Source organism: Crinia signifera, chromosome 19 (assembly GCF_055691185.1).
Source record: "Crinia signifera chromosome 19, ASM5569118v1, whole genome shotgun sequence".
Lineage (NCBI taxonomy): Eukaryota > Metazoa > Chordata > Amphibia > Anura > Myobatrachidae > Crinia > Crinia signifera.
The window spans coordinates 76263159-76277990 of record NC_139226.1 but is presented as its reverse complement, the minus strand read 5'-3'; positions in this window follow the sequence as shown (position 1 = coordinate 76277990).

Below are 14832 nucleotides of genomic sequence, written 5' to 3'. Positions count from 1 at the left end.
ATTTTGCACACAATCTTTGTATAGTACCCAAAATACAGAACTGTACCACTATCTGATCTGCTATGAATTGGATTTGACTACACTCTGGATGTAAGATGCCACCAATCACATTATTGCACTCACATCTCTCTAACAAAGGATTCCTACATCTGCTTATGACACTGTAAAATCATATATATTTAAAAACTTATACATGTTTGTTCACAAGCAATTTTATCATGTTTGGCCGATTCACACATCTTTTTTTAGGGAGGACACATATGCATTCCTACACAAATGTACCTTTTGACCCTTGTTTGTCTGCCTCACCCACTCCATGAGGAAAGCATTGTTCTGGACCTGCTTTTACCTACTACTGTAGGAGCTACCTCACCTGCACACAAACTGCTTTCTCACCTATTAAGTTGCTCTGCACATGTGCTGACACAAACTAATTAGCAGGGAAAAGTTGGATAGGAACATGGGAATGGCCATGGAGAGGGTTACACATGGGAAACTTCGACCACACTTCAACAAATGTTCAAAAACACCCTGGTCAGTAAGTACACATAAATCTAGTATTTGTTTCACACAAGAAATTACACATACAACAATTTTGTTTTAATTGGTAAAATAAATGTATTTGCTGTTCAGCATCACAGCTTATTTGACACTTTCATGTCATAAATCAAATAAACAAATAAAATAGACACAAAAATAAAAAAACAGCCAGAACAAGAGGTTGCATATCTCCAAACATGTGTTACCCTGCAAATGCAATGGTGAAAGAAATGGGGACACCAGAATACATACTGCAACAACCAGGGTGAATACTAAGCAAGATACACACCACCAAAAAGTTATCCTGCATTTGTAGAGGTCAAAATAAGAACTTTAATGCCCATGGCACGAAAATGGATCGATGGCCAACTCAGGAAGTGGATGTCCAGTGCAATTTAAACATTTGGGGTCCAACCACAGAGGAAGTGAACCAGGTCTCATTATTTGGGCCCTTTTTTCCCCCTTTTAGATGGGGCCTTGGGGACAGGGGCCTTTGGGTCAGATGGCTTGCGGCGTCTTCCCCTAGTGGACACAGGAGGGTCAGCAGAGGTGGAAGGTTGGGGAGCAGCTTGGGGTGGGCCAGCAGATGGGGGATTGTCCCTTAGGGACCTGGCGGTGGTCAGCAGCTCCGCAAGAATGTCATTCAGGCGGCTGAGGTGTTGGCCAATGCTTTGCATGCCAGCCGCCAGAGTGTCATTCATGCGGTTGAAGGCCTCACACTGCTGCCTGTTTGTGGCCTTCCAATCCTCCAAAAATTCCCCAATCTGCTGCTGACGGAGCGCAGCATCCACCCCTTGCTGCTCGATCCTCTCAAGCATCACCATCACGCTCTCATCCCATGTCTCCTGTGGCTGGGGCTGGGGGTGTCTTCTTGGTGGAGGCTTGACCACTTGCTCCACCTGTGGCTCTGCAGAGGAAGATGCTGCCGGTTCATCCTGGGTTTCTGCTTCTGCTAGGATAATAATTGAAAACAATGTCACCATCACATACGCACTAAAAAATATCTTTCAAAATACAATGCATTACTGTGACTTACCATCAAAAGCAGCATCAAAGACCTCCGCCGGGAGCTCACTGTCCATATTGGAGATCCCCCTGACCTCGGCCACATCAATGACGTCCAAGGCGTCCTGCTCCAGGGGGGTATACTCCAAAGTATCGGGCATAGGACCTCTCCCGGTGGACATGCTGTGGTTGTACCGGTCAGTCATCTTCCTCTTCAGTGTACTTTTGAAGTCTGTCCACCTACAAGTTTAAAAATACAAATATCACCATGAGATATGTGCACCACTGTGCTAGTGAACATCATGACTATGTGACATTTCCTAGTGTGGGTGATCTTATGTTTTTTAGCCATATGTGTCCCACACACACATTAATGTCTCCATTAGGAGGCATTTCAGTGTCTCATCTCATTCATTAGGCCACTAAATGCACATACATAGATCACTATGCAGAAATGACATCATCCATGGCCAAATTAGGCACCTCCACCTGTTGTGAAACTACACATTCCACCATAGCTTGACAGTGTGGTTATTATGGAGTCATTTAACTATGGGATGGCATACTGGGATGTGTAGTTTCTCACCAGCTACATGTGCACAGTTTGCTCATTCTTGTTTCAGTTGCATCATATGGAACATGTAAAGGTGCCCATACACGTTACAATTATTGTATACAATATTGCATCTCATAGCATATCGGTTTTGCGATGAGATCAGATGAGATGAGATCTAGTACAAAAAGTATGTGCTGCACATACTTTTTGTACTCATCGCTAAACCGATATGCTATGAGATGCGATATTGTATACAATATTGTATACAATAATTGTAACGTGTATGGGCACCTTTACAACAACTCTTTCCAAAACACACTTTCTCTTGTCCCATCACATACTTCACATACTTCACATGAGCAGAACTGTGCCCATAACCTCACATCACACCAATGGTGCATGTTTCATATATCAATGTGGGTTATTAGACATGGTTGTGTTCACATGTGACATTGAAGTGTAGCACTATCTACAAACACACCTTTCTATTATTCTCAAAACATACATGTAACATATGTACACACATATGACATTATCAGGGGGACAAACACACTTGCCTTTTCTTCACCGATAGCCAATCTCTGACCACTGGTGACACCTGGTTCACTTCCTCTGTGATCTTGTCCCAAAGGTTTCTCCTTGCACTGGCACCCGGCTTCCTGGTTGGCAATTCAATCCATTTGCGTGCTCTGGGCACTAAAATTCTTAATTCTGCCTCTACAAATGCAGGGTTTCTCTTTTTGGTGGTGGTATCCTGCTCAGTCCTCACCCTAGATGTTGCAGCTCGTTTTCTGGTGGCCCCAGTTCTCTCAACATGCACCTGCTGGGTCACACCTGTTTGGAGAGATGCAACCTCTTATTCTGGCTGGTTGCTTGGCCCTTGTGGAGCTGGTGGAGGTTGAACAGGGCCTGTTAGTGAGGAGCCCGCTTGGTCTTGCAGGCTACCTCTCTCTTGAGCCCTCCTTCTCCGCTCCTGTTCCCTAATCTGTAAAGCTTCAAGCAGGGATTCTGCTTGTGCTCTCTGTAGAGCGTCCTCAGCTGCGGAATCGTCTGAGTTAGACATGTTTGCAGCAATTCTGGCCTGCATCTGACTGAATATTTATATGTTAATCTCCCGCCATGAACAAGGGGGCGTATATTTTTCCCCGCAATGTAGTTGATAATTTACGCCGATATTTCCCGCCGATAATTGCCGCTTAAATTACGCAGGTCTCCACGCACCTGATCAATCACCTGTATATGCACATACACAGGTTGTGGAGCATTGTGTGCTACATCGTGAAATGTGTGCACCTGTCATTCCAATGATGAGTGTTGTCAGCTGGTATCTGTTGGAGTTCGTGTATGCTTTGTGAGTCACATTTCAAAACATCACGTCATAATGCTTTCCTTACATATGTAATGAGTATGAAATTGTCATACACCAACATGTTGCATTGTGCCCCTTTTAGCAGCGTATTTATTAGTAGACGGTTGCGTGTATTCTTTTACGCACACTGTATATACAGTACGTCTCTCCATGGAAATGGGTGTATTGTGCCCCTTTTAGTAGCGTATTTATTAGTAGACGGTTGCGTGTATTATTTTACGCACACTGTATATACAGTTCCTCTCTATACATTGAATGCATGCTGTTGGTTATGGTGTGTGTATATCGGAACGGTCCGCGTAAGTTTCTATTCGCATCCAGTTTGTTCATGTAAGAAGGATTAATAAAGTTAATACTAAACAAACAATTTTTTACACCAATCAGCAAGCACCAAAAGTGATATATGTACCTGCAATTAATAACTGCGCCATTGCCACTATGACTTCAACCAGGGCTAGGGCGTTTTCTACCCAGGAGCTGTTGGCCTTGGTTGAGCTCATGGACCGGCGCCTGGGGCCCAGGGGCCCATATGTGTCCAATATGGACAAGCGGCGGGCGTATAATGCTGCCCGCCGGCTAATCTTCGCCCGGACCGGCGTCCGCAGGAGCCTGGCCCAAGTTGAGCGGCGCTGGTCTGACCTGCGCCGGCGGCAGCCAGTGTTGCTTTCGACACTTCGCCGCCATATTGCCCGATGTAAGTTTTTATTTACTAGTATGTCTGCGTTTTTTTGCAATGTTTTCTGTACTTTTTATAAATATGTTCCTGAGTATGTGGGTGTATATGGGGTGTATATGGGTGTATATGGTGTGTATAGGGGGTGTATATGGGGTGTATAGGGGGTGTATATGGGTGTATAGGGGGTGTATAGGGGGTGTATAGGGGGTGTATATGGGGTGTATAGGGGGTGTATATGGGGTGTATATGGGGTGTATAGGGGGTGTATATGGGTGTATAGGGGGTGTATAGGGGGTGTATAGGGGGTGTATAGGGGGTGTATAGGGGGTGTATATGGGGTGTATAGGGGGGGTTTAAGTAGTTGCTCAGTTTTTGGGTGTAGCATATCAATTAGTTTGCATGATAAATGTCTGAAATATAACAGCAATGATAATTTGGAAGGTTATAAGCATGACTAATGTGAATTTTTCTTTCCCCCTTTTTTATGAAACCCAATCTTCGATTTCTATGCCATCAACATGAACATTTCAGCACGGGCAAGAGCCCGCATAGAAGCCCGGGAGCAGGCAGCCTGGGACCAGGCAGCCCAGGAGCAGGCAGCCCAGGAGCAGCCGGAAGAGGAGGAGGAAGAGGAAGAGGAGGAGGAAGAGGAGGAGGAAGACAAGGAGACAATGGGTCAAGCTGGGGCCCACCAAATTTCGCCATCCCCTTCCCCCACCCCCTCCCCCACCCCAACCCCCACCCCCACCCCCTCCCCAACCCCCACCCCCTACCCAACTCCTACCCCCTCCCCAACCCCCACCCCCTCCCCAACCCCCACCCCCTCCCCAACTCCCACCCCCTCCCCAACCCCCACCCCCACCCCACCCCATTTCCAACCCCCCTACACTTCACCACCCACCCCCAAACCTCTCCAATCCCCACTCACACCCACTACCAGTATCCAAAGTCCTATCCCATCCCCCTTGCTCCTGACCCCCCCAACCACCGCACACCCAACCAGCGGCGAGCAGGATGGCTCAAGTAGCCGTAAGTAAATAATGTGTCTAATGTTTACCTACACATTTCTACACATAAACAATCACAACAACCACATATGTGTATCCAACATCAACATTAGTTGCAACATATCACTGCAGGGCGACCATGAGGTGAGGCCTGTCCTTCTCCAGGAACAAGGGTCCCCTTGGTGGTTTTTTGGAGTGTGGCCATGCCTCACCCCTTGAATAATTGACATAACAGTACATCCAATGAGATATCCGACATTAGTGGTGTTGTAGTTATGTGGCTCCAGGTGTTGGGTAACTCCAGTTCCCAGCATGATGTGCAACATAAATTTAGAGATTGTTTTGTTAATAGTGTGTGAGGCCATGCGGATGCATGCTTTACAAACATAGCTTTAGGCCTATAATTTGTAGAGCAATGTCCTAAATTTAAAATAGTAAGGAGTGCTTAAGCCGCAACAATGTCATAACCCTTAAATAGCACAGCCTAATTGTGAGGTTAGAGGAGAGTCCCCCAAAACCAAACTACCAATTGGGATACAGCATACATTCATCCAAGAAGGAGTAATTTATTTAATGTTATTTACTATGTACAGTATGTGTGTGTTAACATATTATTTTTTAGTACTGTGTTTAGAGCAGACCCATCTTCAATGTAGTTTAAAAATGTATGTGGCCTTCACACATAACTCACAACTTTTTATTATGTACAAATACAACAAACATTTGTGTATGTTATATATTAATTTTTTTTTTTTATCCCTTCACTACAGACACTGAACAGCACCAGGAGGAGGTGGCAGCAATAATTCGGGAGATATTCCTGACCCTCCTGTATTTGAACATCCTTTTTGCCCAACTGGAGGCCCGCATTTAATTTATTTTTACCCCCCCCCTTATTATGTTTGTTAAAAATAAAAGTTTATATTCTGTTATAAATTGCCTGTGTTTTTAATAATAAATATGTTAGAGGGCTTGTAAGGGTAGGTACATACAGATGTGTAATGTAAGTTATATTTGTAATTTGAGGTGAGGGGTAATAATTGATGTGTGAATGTGTGTGTTTTTGAGTAAAATAACACATAGTGAAAATGCATGAATGTTTAATGTTGTTCGATTAAAACATCACACATAACATCAGGGTAGGTATACATGTTACACATTTTGGACAAACTAATTATTGACATAATTTAGTACATATACAGAAACACCAACATAACTTGATTTAAAAGTAACAGCAATATGGGGACACATAGATAGTGATTAAAATGCCACATTAGAACATAACAAATATACATGTAATGAGGGTTAAAATGTTGTTTTATTAGGGTCTTTATTAAGGTAGACAATTGAGTTAATAGAAAACAATAATTGAATAACAAATAGAATAATTAATTAATTGTCAGAATTCTAGTTGAAAGGCAAGATTTGCAGGTCCATATATGTGAAGGGTATGCCAGCGTACACGGACGTACGCTCACTCTCACGAGCGGTGACATAAGCTGAGTTTTCCAAACAATAGCGACCCGTCCGTGCAAGCTGGCGTACGCTCAGATTTCCGCAAGAAGTCGGCGGGAAGACGGACGAGAGACGTCCGTAAACGGTGGCGTACGCTCAGATGTACGCCAGTTGTCGGAGTGTAAGGGCTGGCCCGTCCGCGTACGTTGGCGTACGCTCAATTGTACGCCACTCCCCTTTGACGTTGTTTCTGGCCGTACGTATGCGGCTGACTTGTGGGTGGACTTAACCCCAACGGCCGCGTACGGATAGCGTACGTTGTTTTGGAACGTACGCACGTTTGGCCGCTACGATCAGAATAACCTCCAAGATCACAGAGGAAGTGAACCAGGTGTCACCAGTGGTCAGAGATTGGCAAGCGGTGAAGAAAAGGCAAGTGTGTTTGTCCCCCTGATAATGTCATATGTGTACATATGTTACATGTATGTTTTGAGACTGGGAATTCCCATGGTTTGGACTAGGGCAAGGGATGACACACAGGGGAATAAAAAACAGGGGTAAGACAATAAAGACACAAAAGACAAAAACGATAAAAAAAATCAAACATCATATTGATATTAGTCTAGGTATTTTAAAGACAAATCTAGTGTAGCAATAGAACTTTAGAAATCTAAGATGTGCTTCTAAATTAGAGTCCATAACTAATACAACTCTATACCAACCAACGTGTTTTGCATCCGCCAGCCGTGTTCCTCCTAACTATAATCCTCCGAAAGAAGATCTGAAGTGTAAACAATTTAAACATTTCAAACATTCTAATTCCCGTAGTGGGGTTTCCAAAGTGCCTGGATTAAAATAACCCTGCAATGGAAATGGTATCAAGAATAAGGTAATACAATTACGGTTCAGTCTGATGCTGGAACATCTGTGATGTCTCTAGAGTCCTGGTCATTTTCGAGTCTGTCCACGAAAGTCTTAGCTTCCTGCGGTGATGTAAAGTCCTTGAAGCCCAAAGGTGTGAAGATTCTTAAGCGCGCCGGGTACATCATGTAGAATTTTGTATTGGTCTTTACCAGCTCAGAGCACACTGGGTTAAAGGATCTGCGAGTTTTGGATAGTTCCAGTAAGAAATCTTGATAAAGTCGGATAGTATGTGAATCCCAAGTGATGGGGTTGATTTTTCTTGAAGCCGCCCAAAGTAGTTGTTTATGTAAAAAGTTCAAAACTTTGAAGATCACCACTCTCGGCTTTGCTGTGGGCTGGGGCTGTAAGGTTCCCATTCTGTGGACCCTCTCCACTACTAGGTCAGCGCATTCATTTTCCACTTTTAGCAGTTTTGGCAGGGTATTTCTCACAAAGTGTTCTAACTGAGTACCTTTTAGAGTTTCGGGCAGGCCTGTTATCCTTAAGTTGCATCTCCTCGCTCTGTTTTCAATGTTTTCCACTGAGTCAATGAGTCGTCTATTTTCAGCTTGTAGTGATTTTACAGACCGTTGTAGTAAGACAATTTGATCTGAGTTATCACTTATTCTAATTTCTGCTGTATTGACACGGCAGTTAAGAGCGTGGATCTGTTCTGTAATATCGGTTACAGCTTTCTGTAGGAGTGGGGCCATAGTACTGTGGATAGCCTCCACTAAGTCAGAATATGAGAGCGAGGAAGAGCCTGTTGTAGGTGTTAGTGAGGACATTTCTGGAGTTTGTTCTCCTATTGGCTTTTTCGCAAGCGGTGTGCCTTGAGTGTTATCTGGATTTGGGGCCAGGGAGTGATCTCCCCGTGTTTTCTCCTGCCTCTGCGGTTGTGGAGATTGCTGGTTCTGGGATTGGGTTTTAGCAGGAGGTGGTGGGGATTTGAATTTGTCCATAATGCTCGGCTGATGTCTGGGGGATCTAGAACGGGATTTCCTTGGGGCAGACAGCTTGCAAGCTTGAGGAGGATAATCAGGCGACGGTGTGACTTGGGTAAATTATTTATTCCAGTGTGCCTATGCGGCGATTAATTCAGTTAGCAAGCATAGGCTGATCAGCTATGGTGTCTCCTCAGCAGATTACATGGATGTATAAGTTCAATTGAGTGAGTCAAATAAAGTGATCAATAAGCAATAATTGCTTAGGGTGAGAGGCTTAGATAGTTGTATCAATATGTGTGGTTGAGATTATTGAGGTATGCTCCAGGTTCAGTGTGGGTTTTAGAGGATCAGCGTATAACGCTGCTTACCCTGCAAGATGGCGTCTTTAACGGAGTGCCTGCAGTCTGTAGTGTGTCAGAGCTTTTTTATCATAGCGGGGTTGTCACTTTCTGCGGGTATGTCTGTGCTGGGCGCCGGGATTTACAGCTGATCCTCACCACTCCAGGCACTGCGCTGCTGGTATGCCAGTGCCGAGCGGGAGACGCTGAACTCCTCGTCTGTGTGCAAGATGGCGGTGTCCGGCCTTCTCTGGCGTCTCCGTGAGCAAGTGGAGCGGGGTTAGTGTAGGGCTTGGGAAACACCCTCACCGTATCCTTGGTGCTAGGGGGGTTTAGCGGTGGTGTTTTGCGGCAGGAGGAGCAAGGAAATCCGCCGATATCAGTAGTTTATGCTGGCTCAGGAACGGAGCTCAGCTTTCATGCTTCCTTCTTCCTCGCGCTCCAGGCCACGCCCCCAGCTGGGAACCTTGTTAGCGATCGGCGTAGGAGGTTACTTCCACAAAATGTGGAGAAGATGATGTTCATAAAAGTTAATTTCAAATTCTACGAACTGGACCTCCTTCACCAGCACTTACGTCCTCCTAATACACACAGTCCTCCTGTATTGGTTGATTCCAGCGACGACGAATTAATTGTGTGTGAAGAAGAGGATGAGGCTGAGGAATCTGATGCTGAGGATGACATCTTGTAAAGCCAGTTTGTGCAATGCCCATTGCCATTCATTTTTCGTGGGGGCCCAAACAAACCAATCATTTCAGCAACAGTTGACAGTCCCTGCCGCTGAAGTCCCTGTAGCTGAAATGATTGGTTTGTTAAACTGTGCATGTCCTGTATACAACATAAGGGTGGGTGGGAGGGCCCAAGGACAATGTCATCTTGACCCTCTTTCTGCGTCGTTTTGTTGGCTGTTGTAGCGTCCTAATTTTTTTACCTCTTTGATGGATGAATGGTGGGGAGATGGGTGATTTCTCTCTCCACATCATCCATTATGGATAAAATTATGTCCTCATGGACATCCATGGTCTCATCCATTCCTATCGTACTTCTTTTTTGGATGGGATGTCCCGGATGGATGGCTGGGTGGCAGGGCCCCAGCAATTCTTTTACTTGCACCTCTTTCTGCGTCATTTGTTGGCTCTTTGTAGCGTCATGAATTTTAAATCTTTGATGGATGAATGGTGGGGAGATAGTTACATAGTTACATAGTAGGTAAGGCTGAAAAAAGACTTGCGTCCATCTAGTTCAACCTGGTATAGATATCCATTGCTGATTTGGTAGGTTCTGGTATTTTACAGACAAATTATATTTCTTATTTGTACCCATGGATGTTTTTCTCCAGTAAATGTTTGTCCAACTTTGCCTTGAACGCATTTAATGAGCCAGCCGTTACCACCTCTCTGGGAAGAGAGTTCCAGAGTTTGACTGTTCTGACCGTAAAGAAATTCTTTCAACTAGCTGAATGAAATCTTTTTTCTTCTAATCTATACTCATGCCCTCGCGTCCTAGATTCCTTTCTAGTAGAAAATAGGGTGTGTGACAGTTCCTTATATTGGCCCTTGATACACTTGTACATGTTGAGCATGTCCCCCCTAGCTTAAATTCTCCATTCCCCTAATAAGCTTTGTTGCTCGCCTTTGGACTTTTTCTAATTCTATGATGTCCTTTTTATAGTGTGGGGCCCAGAACTGTACTCTGTACTCTAGGTGAGGTCTCACCAATGCTTTATATAGTGGCATAATTACCCTTGAGTCCCTAGTTTCCATTCCCCTCTTAATACATGCCAGAATTTTGTTGGCCTTTTTTGTAGCTACATTACAATGGGCACTACATCCTAGATTGCTGTCTATTTGGACTCCTAGATCCTTTTCAAGTATGGAATTACCCAGTTCCTCTCCACTAAGGTTGTAACTTGAACACTGGTTGTGTCTCCCAAGGTGCATAACCTTACATTTATCTACATTGAACCTCATCTTCCATTTTTTTGCCCACTCATCTAGAATTGCAAGATCATTTTAAAGCATGGTGACATCTTCTGGTGATTTGATGACTTTGCTAAGTTTTGTATCATCCGCAAAGATGGATACATTGCTGAGTAACCCTATCCCAATATTGTTAATAAAAATGTTAAACAAAATGGGCCCCAAAACCGAACCCTGGGGCACTCCACTTAGTACCGGTATCATATCTGATACGGCACCATTCACAACCACTCTTTGTTCTCTATTACATAGCTAATTCCCTACCCATCTGCAGATATTTTCACCCAATCCTAGGTTCTCCATTTTATTAATCAATCTCTTGTGTGGGACAGTATCAAATGCTTTAGCAAAATCTAGGAAAATCACATCTACAGCATTTCCATTATCAAGGTTTTTGCTAACCTCTTCATAGAAACCTAGTAGATTAGTTTGGCATGAACGATTTTTCACGAACCCATGTTGGTTAGTACTGAGTAGACGGTGATGATCTAAATATTCCTGGATACCATCCCTTAAAAATCCTTCAAATAGTTTACCCACAATTGATGTTAAACTAACGGGTCTGTAATTAGCGGGATCTTCCTTTTTTCCTTTTTTGAATATTGGCAATACCTCTGCTATTCTCCAATCTTTTGGTACTATACCTGACGATAGTGACTTGCTAAAGATATAATGTAGGGGGGTAGCTAGTTCAACCCTTAATTCCATTAATACCCTCGGATGAATCCCATCTGGCCCTGGTGACTTATTTGTTTTGAGTTTGCTTAGCCTCAGTATTATTTCCTTCGGCGTGAAATCCACAATGAGATCTGGCTTATTTGTCCCGTTTGTGGTAAATGTTCGTTCCACAGTCTGCTCTCCCTTAGTAAATACTGATGAGAAGAACTCATTTAACAGTTTTGCTTTTCCCTTGTCCTCAGTAACACTTTTTCCACTAGTATCAGTTAGTGGGCCTATGTTTTCCTTAGTTAAACGTTTACGATTTATGTATTTAACCCCTTCCTGACAGAGCCAGTTTTTGCGTTCCTGACAGAGCCCTTTTTTTCAAATCTGACATGTCTCACTTAAGTGGGGATAACTTTTTTTTGCTTTTACTTATCCCAGTGATTTTGAGATTGTTTTTTCGTGACACATTGTACTTCAAATTAGTGGTAAATTTGGGTCGATACAGTCTGTGTTTTTTTGTGAAAAATACCAAAATGTCGTAAAAAAATGGAAAATTTAGCAATTTGCAAAATGTTAAATTTTCTGCTTGTGAGACAAATAATCATACCACTCAAAATAGTTAATAACTAACATAGACCATATGTCTACTTTATGTTTCCATCATTATTTCAACTTCCTTTTATTTTTTTTGGACACTAGGAGGCTTACAATATGAATAGCAAATTCTCAAATTTTCAAGAAAATTTCAAACACTGATTTTTTTAGGGACCAGTTCAGTTCTGATGTGACTTTGAGGGACTTGTATGTGAGACACCCCCATAAATGATACCATTTCAAAAACTGCACCCCTCACAGTATTCAAAACAGCATTTTGGAAGTTTGTTAACCCTTTAGGTGTTTCACAGGAATTAAAACAAAGTGCAGGTGAAATTTCAAAATTTCATTTTTTTTGCAGATTTGCAATTTTAATACATTTTTCTAAGGAACACAGTACATTTTACTAGAGAAATGTGACTAAAAATTGATTCCCCCAATTCTTTTGTTTTCATAAATATCCTATATGTGGCCCTAGTGTGCACGTTGACCAAACCACAGGCTTCATAATAGAAGGAGCACCTACTTGATTTTGGAGCCTCCTTTTTATGAGATTATTTTTTAGGCACCATGTAGGTTTCTAGGCACCATAAGATGCTAAAAGTTAGGAACCCCCCCACAAGTGACCCCATTTTGCAAACTACACCCCTCAGGGAATTCATCTAGGGGTATAGTGTACATTTCAAACCCCCAGGGGTTTCACCAATTTTGATACAAGTGGGCAGTGAAAATGAAAAATTACATTTTTTTACACAAAAATGCAGTTCTGGCTCAAAATTTTTCATTTTCAGAAGGTATGAAGGAGAAAAAGCACCCCAAAATCTGTGCCCCAATTTCTCCTGAGTACGGCAATGCCTCACATGTGACCAAAAAATACCATTTGGGTGCATGGCAGGACTCAGAAGGGAAGGAGTGATTTTTGGATTTTGCAGCTCAGATTCTGGTGGAATGTTGGTGGGTGCTATGTCGCATTATCAAGACCCCCCAAGCACCAATACAGTGGAACCCCCCCACAAGTGACCCCATTTTGCAAACTACACCCCTCAGGGAATTCATCTAGGGGTATAGTGTACATTTCAAACCCCCAGGGGTTTCACCAATTTTGATACAAGTGGGCAGTGAAAATGAAAAATTACATTTTTTTACACAAAAATGCAGTTCTGGCTCAAAATCTTTCATTTTCAGAAGGTATGAAGGAGAAAAAGCACCCCAAAATCTGTGCCCCAATTTCTCCCGAGTACGGCAATGCCTCACATGTGACCAAAAAATACCAGTTGGGTGCATGGCAGGACTCAGAAGGGAAGGAGTGATTTTTGGATTTTGCAGCACAGATTTTGGTGGAATGAATGGTGGGTGCTATGTTGCACCAATACAGTGGAACCCCCCCACAAGTCACCCCATTTTGCAAAGTACACCCCTCAGGGTATAGTGTACATTTCAAACCCCCAGGGGTTTCACCAATTTTGATACAAGTGGGCAGTGAAAATGAAAAATTACATTTTTTTACACAAAAATGCAGTTCTGGCTCAAAATTTTTCATTTTCAGAAGGTATGAAGGAGAAAAAGCACCCCAAAATATGTGCCCCAATTTCTCCCGAGTACGGCAATGCCTCACATGTGACCAAAAAATACCAGTTGGGTGCATGGCAGGACTCAGAAGGGAAGGAGTGATATTTGGATTTTGCAGCACACATTCTGGTGGAATGAATGGTGGGTGCTATGTCGCATTAGCAAGACCCCCCAAGCACCAATACAGTGGAAACCCCCCACAAGTGACCCCATTTTGCAAACTACACCCCTCAGGGAATTCATCTAGAGGTATAGTGTACATTTCAAACCCCCAGGGGTTTCACCAATTTTGATACAAGTGGGCAGTGAAAATGAAAAATTACATTTTTTACACAAAAATGCAGTTCTGGCTCAAAATTTTTCATTTTCAGAAGGTATGAAGGAGAAAAAGCACCCCAAAATCTGTGCCCCAATTTCTCCCGAGTACGGCAATGCCTCACATGTGACCAAAAAATACCATTTGGGTGCATGGCAGGACTCAGAAGGGAAGGAGTGATTTTTGGATTTTGCAGCTCAGATTCTGGTGGAATTTTGGTGGGTGCTATGTCGCATTAGCAAGACCCCCCAAGCACCAATACAGTGGAACCCCCCCACAAGTGACCCCATTTTGCAAACTACACCCCTCAGGGAATTCATCTAGGGGTATAGTGTACATTTCAAACCCCCAGGGGTTTCACCAATTTTGATACAAGTGGGCAGTGAAAATGAAAAATTACATTTTTTTACACAAAAATGCAGTTCTGGCTCAAAATTTTTCATTTTCAGAAGGTATGAAGGAGAAAAAGCACCCCAAAATCTGTGCCCCAATTTTTCCCGAGTACGGCAATGCCTCACATGTGACCAAAAAATACCATTTGGGTGCATGGCAGGACTCAGAAGGGAAGGAGTGATTTTTGGATTTTGCAGCTCAGATTCTGGTGGAATTTTGGTGGGTGCTATGTCGCATTAGCAAGACCCCCCAAGCACCAATACAGTGGAACCCCCCCACAAGTGACCCCATTTTGCAAACTACACCCCTCAGGGAATTCATCTAGGGGTATAGTGTACATTTCAAACCCCCAGGGGTTTCACCAATTTTGATACAAGTGGGCAGTGAAAATGAAAAATTACATTTTTTTACACAAAAATGCAGTTCTGGCTCAAAATTTTTCATTTTCAGAAGGTATGAAGGAGAAAAAGCACCCCAAAATCTGTGCCCCAATTTCTCCCGAGTACGGCAATGCCTCAC